We start from the raw sequence: 15,561 nt of genomic DNA on the forward strand, positions 1-15,561 counted from the left end.
AAAACAAACATGCACCTTAAATTCCGGAGTGCCTTAATTATGGATTAATTCTGGTTGTATTTACTGATGTCAAAGTAATTTTTAGCTGTATAAGGCGCACTTACAAAAGTCTTTTTTACAAAAAAACGAACATGCACCTTATATTCCGGAGTGCCTTAATTATGGATTAATTCTGCTTTACTGATGTCAAAGTAATTTTTAGCTGTATAAGGCGCTCTGTCAAAATGTTAGTCCAGTCAGACTCTTGATTTGCTCAATGTGCCTTATGGTTCAGTGCGCCTTATAATAAACATTCAAAACAGACAATTCAATGAACAATCCAGGGGCCCCTGAAGTGCAGAAAATACACTATACATTTTTTTTAACTTTTGCATCAAAGCAAAAGGAATATAATAATAGTTTGGTATTCAGCAAAAAATAATAATAATAAAATCTCAGTAAGTAACATGTTTTTCCTCTCTACTGGTATTAAGATTAAAAAGTTGTCAAAAAGAAAAAACATGAAACATGTGGCTAGTACCCCCAAGCTACTTTAATTTAATATGATAAATTACAGCCAAGTGTTAATAATGAGCATTTTCTGGAAACACTTATACAGCTGTCATGAAGTGATGGAATAAACATGGAAGCTATTTTGATTTTTACAAAACTGTATCAAAGATTTTGAGGTTGTTTAGTGTTTAGTGCCAAAAACCAACACGACATTGGACTAGAAACAACTTAAATCTAATGACAGGCATGGTGGTGGAGGGTAATGATTTGGGCTTGTTTTGCAACAACAAAACCTGGGGAACTTCCAGTGACTCTGAAAGCCAAGGAAATCTGAGTGTTTAACTACTAAACGCTTGGCTGAAGTTGGGGGGAAATGAAACTCAAGAATAATTAAAAGCAGAGCAGTAAGTCAACACAAATCCAGCTAAAAAAAAATTAAAAGTTTTGGGGATGGCCAGAATAAACCTAAAATTGAAACAGGCACTAAGGCTACATTCACACTGCAGGCTGAAACGACCCAATTCCGAATTTTTTGCCCCTAAGCGGCCCAATTCCGATCTTTTCATGACAGTCTGAATGACACAGATCCGATCTTTTCAATTGCGACCCAGGCCCCGTGAGTTTGCCGTCCTGATTCCGAATTGTAGCCGTTCTTTTCAATTGCGACCGCCGTCTGACCGGCCAGGCGACTTGATTCCGAACTGTACGTCATCGACACGCAACAAACGTCATCATTTTGCGTTGAAGTAGGCGGGAACGAGAACGTAAACATCAACCATGGTGGACGATGCTGCTGAGATCAGTCAGTGGAAGGGAAGGGAGGTCACTGATTGGATTAATATTTGGGCTGATCGCTCTATTCAAGCCAAACTCCAGGGCTCTGATCGCAACTGGGCGGTTTTTGAAAAAATTTCCAGATAAATGGCCGAGCGTGGTGTTGAACCTTTCCCGCGATGACTTTTTTTTCTTTCTCCCCGGCCTTTCCGACCGTGCTCAGAAGCGCGGGGGACCCGAGGCGATCATCCTCCTCCTCCCTGTTCTGATCCTTAGATTCTCCAGAACGGGTTAATAAAGAGTCCATAGCATTTATTTTGGGGGAAACCTTCTTTTATTACCGTCATCCGTAACACACAACATGAATGCGCGCACACACTGCCCCCCCCTATTCTCTATCGCGGCACGCGCTTGCACACACACACACGCGGGCGCGCGGCCCCAACACATACACATTTCCATTCCACAACAGTGGGTACAGACGATCCCGACTCCAATGCCTTCTTAAAATGAGTAGATTGTAATTGTGCTGCTCCTTCGTGAAAATAAATTTAATATTACAAAAAGAGCTCCGCTTTTGACAACACTGTTGTTGACATCCATTGTTAACGTTGGCTCCGCAAACAACAAGTGACGTCGTTCACCGTTGAGTATTCTTCTGGCTTCTGCGCATGCGGGTCTCGTTTGGGTCGTGTCACGGTCACACTGGAGATCACAAAAGTTCGGATTTACTTGGAAATGTGAACGGTCTAGCAAACAATTCGGATTTTTTGAAAAAATCCGAATTGAGCATCAAGCCCTGCAGTGTGAACGTAGCCTTTGGGACCTGAACGGGTTTTTGTTGGATCTGTAGGGATGGTTTCAGGAGGAATACATGACAGTTATTCTTTCCCAATGTAAGAAACTAGTAGAATAAAATTGAAAATAAATGATTGCTGTGGCAATAACCTTTTGAAGATGATCATTAATATCTATAAAAGTTCATTCTGCTGCCAACAAGGTTGGTGTTTCTTGTGAATTTGCTAATATGCCCAATGTTTAGCGCTGTCGTTTTTTCTTCTTTTCTTTTTACATGTTACTAACAAGGTTGGGAATCAGCCTGGTTACAGTAACGTTTGTTTTAGCGATATCAGTCTGATTTTTTATGTGTTACAAACAAAGTTAGGAGTTACAGGTGTTGTGAAAATGTTTTAGTCCTGCTTAATGCGCCTTACAGTTTGGTGGGTTTTATTTACGCCATAGGTTCAAAAATAGACCCTTCAGTAACGGTGCGCTTTATAATCCGGTAAATCCTTTGGTGCAGAAAATAAGGTATTTAAGTTTTTGTTTTGCATTTGTAATATCTCTTTCTTCAGCTTAAGTTTTTTACACCACCAATCATATGTAGTTCTAGGCATCCAGAGAATTTGACTATTATAACTAAAGAGTCATTTTAGAGACAGAATTTGATATTTTTCTGCTGCAACTGTCAGACAAAGCTTTGGGGTTTTTTCAAGCGTCTGTTACTGGAGCTTTGAAACACATGGTTTCCACTAACTCATGTCATGATCGCCATTCTGGGATAAAATGACATAAAACTTAGACACATTTGAATGGAAACTCAGTTTCAGTGAAGGTGACTGAGCCTGTTTATTCACAGTAGCAGATTGATGCTGAAGTCATTCTATAAAGAACCTCTTGCTTATGTCTGCTCCTTGTACAATGGGCCAAGAATTGTTGTAATATTTTAAAGTGCTCTTGGGGAATGGCCCCAGACACGCCTGATTTATTTTTCTTTTGTTTTCTTCTTCTTTAATAAAAAAATAAAAAAAAAAATAATCGGCCCAGGCCGGAAACATATTCAAACTCACAGGAATGTGCTGCTTGTTTCTGAAGCAACTGAAACTCATGGATAATTCAATTAAGCATGAGGAGACACTCTAAAGACAGGAATCTGTTATTACATAACAGGCTATTAAGCAACATTTTTATTTTTATTATATGCCTTAGGCAATTTGTTTTGAAAGGCGTAAGTTAAAATGGCACTGAAATTCATACACCTGAGTAAATATGTATCTGTCTGTCCGTCTCTCTCTCTCTCTGTCTGTCTGTCTGTCTGTCTGTCTGTCTGTCTATCTATATTCTTTTAACCTATTTTTTCAAGTAGCAACTGACTAGAGGTCTTTGCAAACCTATTGGATCTTTTTGTTGATTTACACCTTCTGACCTCACCATTGCTCCCAAGTGCCATAAACAAGGGGACTGCCAAGATGCCCCCTTTGTAGGGGTACTGTGACAAAATTTTATTTTGTTAATTTTGTTCTTCAACGCTGTCCTGATGATCGTGGTATTGAAGACCATGGTTTCAGTTGTCCCCTCTCACATCCTCTGAGATTTGTTCTATTCTTGTCCTGTTTCGGTTTGTCATGTCTACATTCTAAAAATTGTAGTTTATTTTACATATTATTTAGGTTTCAAGCAAATCTGCCTTTATCCCATCTACATCTAAGTCTCACGATGTAAGAGTGACCCTCCTGCCTTTACAAATAGGAAGTACCCACTGACTCCAAGAACCTGAAATCCCATAGACATCGATGAAGAATTAAACAGCTATTACTCAGTCATTCTATTAGTCAGAATAACCATTCTCGCTCTGATACCTTTTTTAACATCCTTTTTTTAAAATCATGTTTTTCCTTTATTTTAATTTATTTAAGTTATAAACTGAACAATCTGATGCCTCAGTAAAAGTATGTGGTCTCACTTTGAACAAAAAGGCTGATTTCCATAGAAACGCAGACTCAGACCAATTTGAACCATCACAGCTTACCGTACTTACATCATGTGGCTCCAACATGGCGCCGTCCATCATTCGAAAAATTGAATTGCCAATACCTTGATTTCAATTTGTTTCACTCACTCACTCGATCCTCAGTCAATGATCAGAACATGCAGCTTCAGTAGTTTTTTGACAAAACTCTTTCATGAATTTTTGGTTTCCGTACGAGCAATACATGTATTTTAACCTGATGTTTATTCAGTGGCTTTTACAGGATGTGTTGACTCTGCCATCCTATTGGTGTGGGAATCAGAGGTCAGAAACAACTGTGCGGCGTGGGGGGTTTGGAAGCTAGTTTATGCCAAACACACATCAGCTGTGACAGCACCAGCGTCCAGACATTTTGGGGACCAGGTGCAAAGCTGTGGACTCGATAGGTGCTAACTCTTCAAATACACAAACAGGTTTGGCTCTGGGCCCTTCCTGGACGCCTGCCAACAAAACCCCCTGAGTCTGAAGCACACTCCCTGTGTTGCAGAGTAATAATTCCACGCTTCCTCTGAGCTGCTGTGTTGACAGTTTGAAAAACAACCATTTTCCGGTCTGAGGAGAAAAGGTCGCTAGATAGTTATGGTTGCTGTCAAAAGAGAACCGTTTTCAATAGGTTTGTTGTCTTTTTGGGAAACGGTAGCTTTTCTTTTACCAGATTGAGTTTAATGTTGTGTTATTCAACAGACTATTTATACTTTGAAATTAAAGCTAATAGCTAAACACTGTTCTGAGATTTTTATGTCCATCATTACTGGGTAGCCATAAAAATCGTAACACATAATGGCAAAGTGTCTGTTTCAGTTTCTATCAACCTTAGCTGAAATTTAAACCATTCTGCCTCCAGAGGTACACACTAGAAAAGATCCTTCCATAAGCTCCATTGCATGCTGGGAGGATGTAGCATCAAACTGCAGGAGACAAATCACCTGGCAACTCAGGAAAACACAATGGGACAGTAGTGGACAGAACAGACACTTCCTGCAAGGCTCAAGGGACCTGAGAGACCCGGAGAGTTCTTAAAGCATGTGTCAGGAGGTTTTTATGGACCTCTTTTACTTCTGTCTCTTACAGGGAATAGTAAAACACATCTTTTGTTTGTGTCACTGTACTACCAGTTCCAAAAAAGACAAATTGTGAATGACTTCAGAGCTGTGGATTGTTGGTACTTTAGTCCCTAAACGTTATGGTGCTAAGTATAGTCTTTCCGTACAGTGATACTGTGTCACGCAGTGGATAAAAAAAACACTCATGTACGACAACTGCATTTCTAAAGAAGCTGAAGGTAAACGTAGCTTCTTGGAACCAGTGGGCACTTTCTTTTTGGAATGTGAGGGGAGTCACTCAATCCTGTTCTCATACACAGTCAATGCTTAGGAGGGACAAAATAAAGTTTGATGCTTTATTAGGTCCTTGCATGGCCCCACCCACTTGCCAATCACAAAAATACCTTAAATTTGCACACATTTGAGCTGTAATAGAATCTAAATGACTGATTTAAGATAAATATCCCTCCTTCATAAACCAAATTTTAAACACAGCTATTTTAGGTGTAAAATCTGAGATTTTCATTTTTGCCGCCTGTCTGCCTAGACCACCAGTCAACATTTGGACTCCCTGGTTTGCCTCGAATTCAGGAAGAGAAGATGATGGTTAAGAATATCCTCCTAAATCACTCCAAAGGTGGTCCAACAAAAAGTATTCAGAATTCAGTATTCATTGTACAGTATTCATTGACCCAGAGGCATCTACATTTCCAATGTAAAATGGTCTCTCTCTTTTAACAGAAATGAACAAACTTACAGACCGGTTCAAAAATAAGTTGGTTTTAAGAAAAGTAACGGACAAACTCTCAGCTTTACATCTTCGTTCTGTGTCTTCCATCAACTTTCTGGCCTATTTGTCTTTATTTTTTTCTGTTTTCAGAAATGCCAAGGTTTGTTTGCAAAAAAGCTGCCAAAATGGTGACAGCCAGAAAGCCCTGAAATAGGAATCAAGTGGCTTTAAATAACCTTTTGGTCAAATGATCTGTTTCTTTCTTTTTCCTTCTTTTGTTATGTAGTCTAATTGTATTCCTTTTTCTTTTGTGTTTTCTCTGCTTGATTATACATTTCACTTCCTTCCGAAAATCTTGTCAATAATCTGAGAAAAACCATTATGTATACTAAAGTGAAGCAGGTCCTTTTCTCTGTTGTGTCCAGAGAGTTGCCAGTCTTGTTTCCTGGAGAGTTCAAAGACCAAAGGACATCTCAAACTCTTTTTTTTTTCTGTATGGCACTTGGCGTAAGCATTTTTCCATCTGCAACTGTCTGATCAGAGGATAGTTGACGGAGCGTTAACAAGTGACAAATGATAGATCTCCAAATAACTAAAATATATCTCCTATTTTTGGGTTAAGTGCCAAAAAGTTATTTTAATCCAAATTTTAAAAAAATTGTTTTTAATTTTGTGCCAATGTTTTCCTTTACTTGCTTAAAAGCTATTTTATTTGGACTTAGGAAGCCTTTTTAGAAGAGAACAGTGTGTATTTTGAATTCTTGCTTCAATGGCAAGATCAACAATTAATACATTTCTTTTTATGCTTGATTGTGTAATCCCAGAAAGAAAAGTTGGACTTCAGCTTCAACTCATCCAGGTTCTAGTCTGTAAAGCCTTGTGCTTATCAGCCTTTATCATTTTGCTCTCCCTGCATCCTGGCTTTGTCATCTTCACGTCAACTCAACAGATATCGTACATTCTTGAGCCCCAATCTCACCCAATTGACCAATCCTGACCCTCGCCCTCATCTGGTCATAGCTCAACCCTTGGGCCAGATCATTATTCTCAAAAAAGAAAAAAAAACAATCAAACTTTTGTTGAAGAGAAAAAAAATCCCTTCTCCTAACAGGCTGTCATATCCATTAGCAGAAAAAAAGCAGCATGTGAAAATGAAAAGGTCTGCCTTTGAAAACAAACAGCATCAGTCTGATTTAAAACAGGCCTGACTTTGGTGTTTTTTCCTGTGTTTCATCTGGAACTAAATGCTTGTCTCTTTAAAAAAAAGTTTTTAACTATTATTACACCCACAGTAAAAATAAAAATAAAATGTTAACCATCCCCACATTGCTAATATTGTATGTTATATTGTTTTGTTCAGCTTAAGCCAGGGATTCGTGTAATGCATATTCCAGTGAAAAAATGTGAGAGCAACAGGAGAACGTCCTTTTTGAAAGCTCACTACGCTAACAGCACTAAAAATGTACTAACTTTGTTACCAGCATTTTTTCCCAATGATGCTCGAGGAGTTAAGAGGCAATCGATTATTCATTCATTCATTCATTCATTCATTCATTCATTCATTCATTCCATCCCCCTCTTCCTGACGCCAACTTAACTTTGGTTATTGTGGACTTAAACTGGTGGCATGTGTGGGAAAATTTCTGAAGATCGCTCAAATAAAAGTTTTCTTTTCCCATTTTGTGGCAAAATGTGAAAATCTGCTCATTTCACACTGTCACAAAAAGGCCAGCAATTAGTAGGTCTCGTGACCATCCCATAGTAATTTCAAAACTTCCTCTTGATATCCCCAACACATGTTTTGTTTTTGTTAGTGGATTTTGGAAAAAAAAAATTGAGCCCAATTAGAGATTTTGGCTCCATTCAATTTTTTGTTGGTTTTGCCCACTGTGATGTCATCATTTTTGAGTTGAACATAGTTGTTCACTATGTCAAAAATTAATTTTAACCGGGTACTAGGTCTGTCCAAGCTTTGGTGAGTTTTTAAATATGTGGCGGGGGTCAAATTTTTGCTCAAATGCGCAGAAAGAAAGAAGACTTGAGCAAACGATCTGGTCCTTGCCGTCCAGGACCGCTGCGACCAGAATAACAAACTGCTGGCCCCGTACAGGTCTGGCCCTTCGATGCGTCAAGGTAAGAGGAGCTGCCGTTTGTTTGACATTTCCATCGCTCATCTATCTGTCGTGGTTTTGCTTTCATGCAGCCTCCTCACTCGGAGCTGTCGCGTTCCTATATGCATGTCAGGGCTGCCATATTTTATGTTCCCCTCTGCCCCCTACAGGCCCTGCTTGCTGGGATTTACAACAAGAGGAGGGAGGACAAGCTGCAGGAGGCTCTGCTTCCTGCCTCTGCAGCGTACCTTTGGGGAAACTCCAGCTATGGCCTGGAAAAAAGTAACGATTTGGAAGATTTAACCTTTATAGTTTCCTTTGTTTTATCTTGAGGGCTGTTAGCTGCCTGACATGCATACAAACGTGTATTTAAGTTTTCATCAAGAAAGCGGCATAGAGCTGCATCCATAAAGGTCATGAGGAAAGGCTTCCTAGGATGTCAGGTGATCAAAGGCGTGGCGGCATTCTGGCTTTGCTTTACAAGCTGCAAGATCAAAGGAATCGACCTTCCGCCGGCACACGTGCCCGTTTGCCCCAGCGGAGGGCCAGAACGGATGTCAAACGCTTTGTTCTCCTGATCCCCGTGAGACATGGTAACCTGTGATCTTCAGATGGGTTTCATTTGTCACCAGGAAACATAATTGTTTTTCCTGGTCGTCTTCAAAATTCCACGTCCCAAAAAATTTCTTTAGTGCAACATTCAGGTGTTTCCAAAGCTGTTGAATTTTCATTTTATTGTTTATATTTCCTCACAGGCGATACATTTAGTGGGTTTAAATCTGTGTGTTAATAGGTAAGGTGAGACGTTGTCATTATAAGGGCATATATGATTTGTTATTTCAGGCTGACGTTATAAGTAGGCGTAATCCATGTTGCCACTGGTGACAGGAGTAGGATTCATTCAAACCACATGGTGACGGTGAAAAGAAAACCTTCCAGTCTGTGAATAAAAAGCAGCAGGAGTTGATTTTGGCAGCTCGGAGCACAGTATCGATTTTTATAGAACTGGTTAATTGATGGAGATGTGATTTGATCTGAAAAGACCCCTGGATGACACCATGGTGGCTTGTCTGCTGTCTGAATTCCCAGCATTCTTTGCGGGACCACCTCAGAGTGCAACAATAGCATTTGTTTTCTTTTTTCAAAAAATAAGAAAGGAAAGCAGGAAATAAACACATATATAGAGCCAAAGAGTTGGATAAATACTGACTGGTGGAATTTGCGGTCCAAAGTGACTCTGAGAGGTGAACTATGACAGAAAACAGAGACAGAATAGCATTATCCAGGAACTTTTTCCATGTTTCACCAAGCAGTTTTGCCAGAAAAAATACAGAACCTGGAAAAAAAACAAATTCCGACGCTAAATTTATGGATTCAGATGAGTCTTATCTTTTAGTCGGGAGGCAGGAGGTTTACAGTAACTGTAAATGACGGGTAAATTTAGCTCAATGAGCCTTGACGGTAGCCTGTAACAAACAATCTCAGCAGAAAGGACCTGGAGCATCCCCCTGCCAAGGGGGGTCGGGGGTCAACCCAGCATGAGCTTAACTCCTTGTTTGTTCAGCAGGTCGCCACCTGGATCTGCTCCTAATTGTGGCCGCCAATTTAAAAGACGCCTCAAAATACAGCAGATGGAAGCTGCGGTTATTTATTAAACAAGTGTGAAGAAGCCAGGTGACAGGTCAGCCCTGTGTTTGAGAAACATTCTGCTGCTTCTCTGCTAGTATTTTTTTCTTAGTGAGGTCACCAAAGAGCAGAAAACAAAGATAATTTGTTGTTGTTGTCTGCAAAGATCTTTTATAGTGTTCTGTTTTTTCTTTGCAAGCTAGTGTCCCTTCGATGTTTATTACATCATGTTTCTTAACAATTAAATACATTTTTTTAGAGAAATTGCGGAAAAGAAATCTGTAGTTATAACCATTCATGTCGTATTTAGTGCATATATTTCCCCTATCTCATTAGGATGAACCAAACCTTATTTATAAAAAAACAATTGGAAATAACTTAGTCCATGTTTTCGGACCTGTAGTTCGTCATCATTCCACTTGGGGCAGTAGAGGTGCTTTTCCTTCAAAATGGCTTATTCCATGAAATCTCAATAACTTACTAAGTCATCCAACATATCATAATTAAAACCACCGATATCTCATAAAATAATAATTTTGCTAATTTTTTGTGGAATTCTTCAAAGGGGTAAAATTTTAATTAAAAAAACCTGTCTTTTATTTGTCCATGTCAACTTGATACTAAAGACATCTAACACTAGATAATATGATAACAGCTCATGGTTGCTGTTTTCAATCCTATGATTGGCATCTTTTTTGGTGCAAGGTTTTGTTACTATAGAGTTGTAGTAAATGGTAAATATTAATGTTTAAACTACCAACAGCTTTATGAAAACTTCATTGACTAATTATAGAACCCAACATGATGGACTGCTCTGCAGTTGAACTGATTTCCTCTACTCCTCCCCTTTTTTCTCCTTACACACCTTTCCGTTGCCTTCTCAGCCGATAGGAATGCGTTGTGTACAGCTGCAATTCGCAGCTTTCAGGCTGTTACAAACACAGTGATATAAGCAATAATAGAAAACCATAGTGGTGCAGATTTTTTATCTCTCCAAGCACTGTGCAGCTGCCCCCTTTGAATTGGCGCCCCGGGCAACTGCCCGTACTGCCCTTGCCTAAAACCACCACTGCTTGTAGCAGTAACCAGCAATGTTTATTCGTGCTTTGGCCTTTCCAGCTATTTTATTCCTGGTTGGAATTTTCTCTAGGCGTAAAAGCAGCTGTTTTCAGTTTGACAGCTGGTATAAATCCTCCGCGACCTTCAAACAGCCAAGCAGCAGCTCCAGCTGGTGGACACAGCTTTTCTCATTGTCAGCATCATTACTCCAAGTTCCGCCGTATGCTGAAGCTTCAGTAGTGACAGAAAATTTGCTCGTGAGATTCTGCATCCAAAAAATAAGGGATTCTCTTTTGATAATTTAAAAAATATGAGAACACATTTCTTAAGGATTGGCTCAAATATATAAGAATAATATTGTCTTCCTGACAACATACACCATGATATTATTAGAGTTTTGTAAAATAGTTATTGCTTTTTTCAAGCAACATAAGCAGCTCAGCCAAAACAGGGGTTTAATGTTTATTTGTTATGTTTTTCCATTTGGAGAAGCAGAAGAAAGAGTTTAAATGTTTTACACACCTGCAAACAAGACAGCGGACGAGTTTTCCACTAATCCTCCACACATGGCATCCATGCACATTATCATCAAACAGTCAGACACTACGCATGTGCAGAAAAAAAAACGATGTTTAATGAAACCAACATGTCTCATTTTGTTAGATTACCTAAATCCAGTTTATTTGAACATCCTGATCAGTTCGTTGGGTTGTGAAATTACTCACCTCTTTTTGGTTGACTAACTTGGTCTATGCAAAACCATCGTCTTGTCTCCAAAGGGGTTTCTGTGTCCACACTGACCCATGTGTCGTACATCACACGGGTCACACCAGAGACCCATAACTGTCGTCCCATCACTGCAAAACTCCTCTTTCACATGTTGTTTTTTGTCTTGATGCGCATGTCACCCTGATTTTCAGCATCTGCGTGCCATTAAGAGAAAAGCCATCCAATAAACATCAGAAAAGATACTTGGTGCTCTGCACATTTGACCTCATGAAGGCTCTGATCAAAGAAGGAAACAAAATATGTTCATGGAGTATAAGGACTTATTTCACCTTTCAGGAGGAAAGTCTTAAAGAACACGCCAACAGCAGGTCCAGGGTTCAACAGATTTAAACCCAGTTCATGTGTTGTGCTTTTTTTTTGTCAAATAGTTAAAAATAGCTGGGCAGCAAATGGCCAGAAGATGGCACTGTCAGTGTGCCTTTTAACCATGACATTTGCTGTAATCTGTCATGGTTGATTTCTGTCTCTGGGAACATTTTAGTCTTCTATTAAAAACTATTTGACCTTTGGTCTAAAACATTTCTTACTAATGTTTTTTCATCACGTTTGCCATGTTTTTTTTCTCTTCCTCTCACTTGTGTTTTTTATTAAGCGCAGCTGAAGAAAAAGAGGTTTCAAAGAGCTGTTGCAACCGGGCTTTTAACCCATTAGAATCGAACATTTTTATTGGGAAAAGCTTTTATTACTGTATTTTCTGGTCCAAAAGTCACACTGGATGATAAAGTGCATTGTCCGTTGTTGTTGTTGTTCATCTTCTGGTGTCTCTTCAGGGATCGCCACAGGAAATCAGCTTTGAATGATTCCCACAGGTGGTTTGGCAGAGATTTTTTTGAACTTATGACATATAAGGCGCACCGAATGACAAGCCACATTGAGCGAAACAAACGAGATACAAGTTACAAACAAGATAAGTCCATTAACTGTGTTCACAGTTACTCTAAAACTTATTTGAAACACTCTACGCTTTAGCCATGTTAGAAGTATTAGCTGCGCTAGCAGAGTCACAATCTTTGTAACCCTCAACTTTGTTTCCTACATGTAAAAAACAGACTGAAACTGCTAAAACGAACATTATGGTGCGTTCCCACCAGACTTGGTTCATGACTCAAATTTGATCGCTACATAGAAGCATTGATGGTAGATGACACAGATGATGTTGAGGGATCAGGTTTATTTATTTTGAAGAGTTATACAAGAACATCGATAATCCCTTTTCCATGTCTGGGTTCCTGATATCTTTCAGAGACTCTTCCAGTACAGTGAGGTTCCCCATCTACTGCAGGGGTTGCGTCATTCAGACGCAACTCCAGCCGTGCCCAAAGCTTAAATCGCACCGCAGGACCTCTGTGCTTGGTGTAAACACAGCTTTACTGTGACTACACAGTCCCTACCTTGTTAGTAACACTCATAACAAACAATCATAACAAAAAAGCTGAAAATTAGCAGCTTTAGCATTGTCACAATAAAACCCAACCAAACATTTTGACAGAGTGTCACACACCTCTCAAAATTGCTTAAACATCAGCAGGCACAACCCAAATGAATCTATATATAAACCGCTCTTGATTGAAAGGCGCAATTCTTTTTTTTTTTTTTTTTTACTTAAGGCTTTTAGGTGTGTCTTATAGTGCAAAAATTACGGTAATGCTTTTTGACAGCTAATATAAATTGCAAGACAAAAGTCACAGTAAATGACGATGGTGGAATTGTTATGGTTTGTTTTTGTCTGTCAAGGCTTTTTGTAAATTTTAATTTATATTCATTTTTTCACAAAACAAATAAATAAATAAGAAAATATACTTGAAAAGTGTTTGATTAGGAGCCATTTGAAATTGATGTTGATAGTTGTTAGAAAATAAATAGACATTTTTGTATTTTTACTGCATCAATAAAAAATATTAAACATTTCCTGTTAATGCTTTGAATCTTTAATCCTTTGCAACAAAGCTCATTTTATTTGACTTATCATTTTTGCCTCAACTTTAAAGCTTCTCTGCTTTCAGTTATTACCAGTCAGCAGGGGCTTAAATCCTATAAAAAAATCTGCAGGTTCACTCTTTGTCTCTGAGCCATTCACTTCCTTTCTCTTATTTTATCAGTTTAACATGTGCTTTGCTTCTACAGGTTATTGTGCAGAAGCATTAAGTCTGTAAAAACTTTGCGAGGCACGTTTAAGAAGGATTGTTGTGGGATGAGGTGACTCTTCTAAGGTTCCTGTAGTTGAAACTTTAATGCACGTTCAAACCCAGCTGCATTTGAGCTTGTGTGTAAAAGTGATTCACTCATTGATATCAGCCAATCAAGATCAGTTCTCCTAAAAGCCTGTCTGCTTCAATTATATCACTGCTCGTGTAATTGTCTTATGGTGGACAGACTTGCATGATCACAGCATCCACTCAATGCTTTGATTTTGCTCTAAGATGCACACTCTCGGTTGGATGAGTAAAACCATTTATTAAATGGGGTGATGTCATTCTGAGACCCGGAGAGGATGATGTCAGATTCTGATCAGAGCCGTTGTGCTGCTGAGTTTCTCGCAGGTTTTAAAACAACCTGCATGCCAAAAAACGTCCAACCAAAAATAGGTTTGCTCATTTATTCCATATTGCAAATTACATTACTGATCCAGATATTTTAATTTCTGCAGTGAGCAATATATATATTGTTTTACTTTGGAGCTGAGATTTTTGCAGAAATACATTTTTTAGTTCTTGTTATGCCACTATTCTGTGACTCTCCTTTATCACTCTTCATCCTGCATCTTCAGAGCCCTTCCTCATCACTCCCATCTCAAGGGTGTTCCCAGTCTTTTCCAATTCTCTGGAGATGTCTGGTTCTGCTTCTTATCTTTCTTCTCCCAGAATCGCCTCAAAAAATCTGTTTGATTATTTTTCCTGCTCTCATTCTGTTTTTTCTCTGTTGCTTCTATCTCCTTCCTCTCTCCTTCCGGTGATCTCATTTCCAGGATGTGTGTGATGTTCCATACCACACATGCATTTACCGGCAGAGGGGTGGCAGGAGAGGACAAAGCGACAAAGGGACACACCCTAAAGCATTCTCATGCATATGCAGTCCTGGTTTCCCCCCCTCCTCAGCTCTTGTCTCACATTTGATGACATTTTGTATGCTGTGTGAGCTGAAAACAGGGTCAAAGGCAAAAGATTGTTTCTTCTGCTGCAAAAGTTTTTGCAGTGATCCCCTTTATATAGTAGTTTTCAAAATCCTTTTGATGTCAAACAGCAACATTAACAGTTAATCGGCAGCTTTTTTTAAAGCTCTGCACTGCTGTTTAACTATGTGACAGCTGGTCTTGTTTAAGAAAAACTTCAGGAGGCCCACAAGAAGTTTTTCAAAGAGGAGCTAAAATAAAAACAAAGGTTGCCACACGCAGGGTTCAAAATGCAGGGTTGCATTTTTGTGATCTAATAAAACAAGCTAGCCACTTTGCCTAGAGGTATGCTGCGGCGATGACGCACACAGAGCTTAACATATTGGCTCCCAGTCAGTCAGTGTCTGAAAAAAATTAGGAGGAAAAAGCTGATTCCCGTAATTTTTGGACTATTAGTCACTCCGGAGTACAGGTCGCAGTGGTCAAAAATGGCATTATAAAGAAGAAAAAAAATCATACATCAAGCTACATTCCCACCGCCATCGGCAAGACATGTTTAGGTGACCACTTCCAATGAAAAGTCTACATGCTTATACATAGATTGGGGCTGCCTTATTTAAAAATTTTGCGTTCACACTTAGCTACCAAGATTTTAGACCATTGGGCTCTACGTACAAAATGCACAGGCACTGAACGAATACGAATTTTGGTCGAACTTTGACCAATCAGAGACTCTCATTTGGAGGTGAGGAATAGATTTAATTCACTGAACCATTTGAAAATAGATTATGGAGCTGGACCAAGATTTGCACTGCTTCGACATTTCGCACCAAGCCTTTTCCGACTGCAAGTGGCGGACATTCGCTAGTAAACAGCAGCAAAACAAAAAGAAGAAGCCCCTCCCTGCATGTCCAGTCTAAACACCATGTGCATTCCAGAACTCAAATTTAGCATGTTCTTGAATGCGTGTCACATACCCAATGTGTTTGTAGCTTTAGACTGAGGAGTGCGTCTTCTTT

This window comes from Oryzias latipes, chromosome 24, assembly GCF_002234675.1.
Source record: "Oryzias latipes chromosome 24, ASM223467v1".
In the NCBI taxonomy this organism is placed as follows: domain Eukaryota; kingdom Metazoa; phylum Chordata; class Actinopteri; order Beloniformes; family Adrianichthyidae; genus Oryzias; species Oryzias latipes.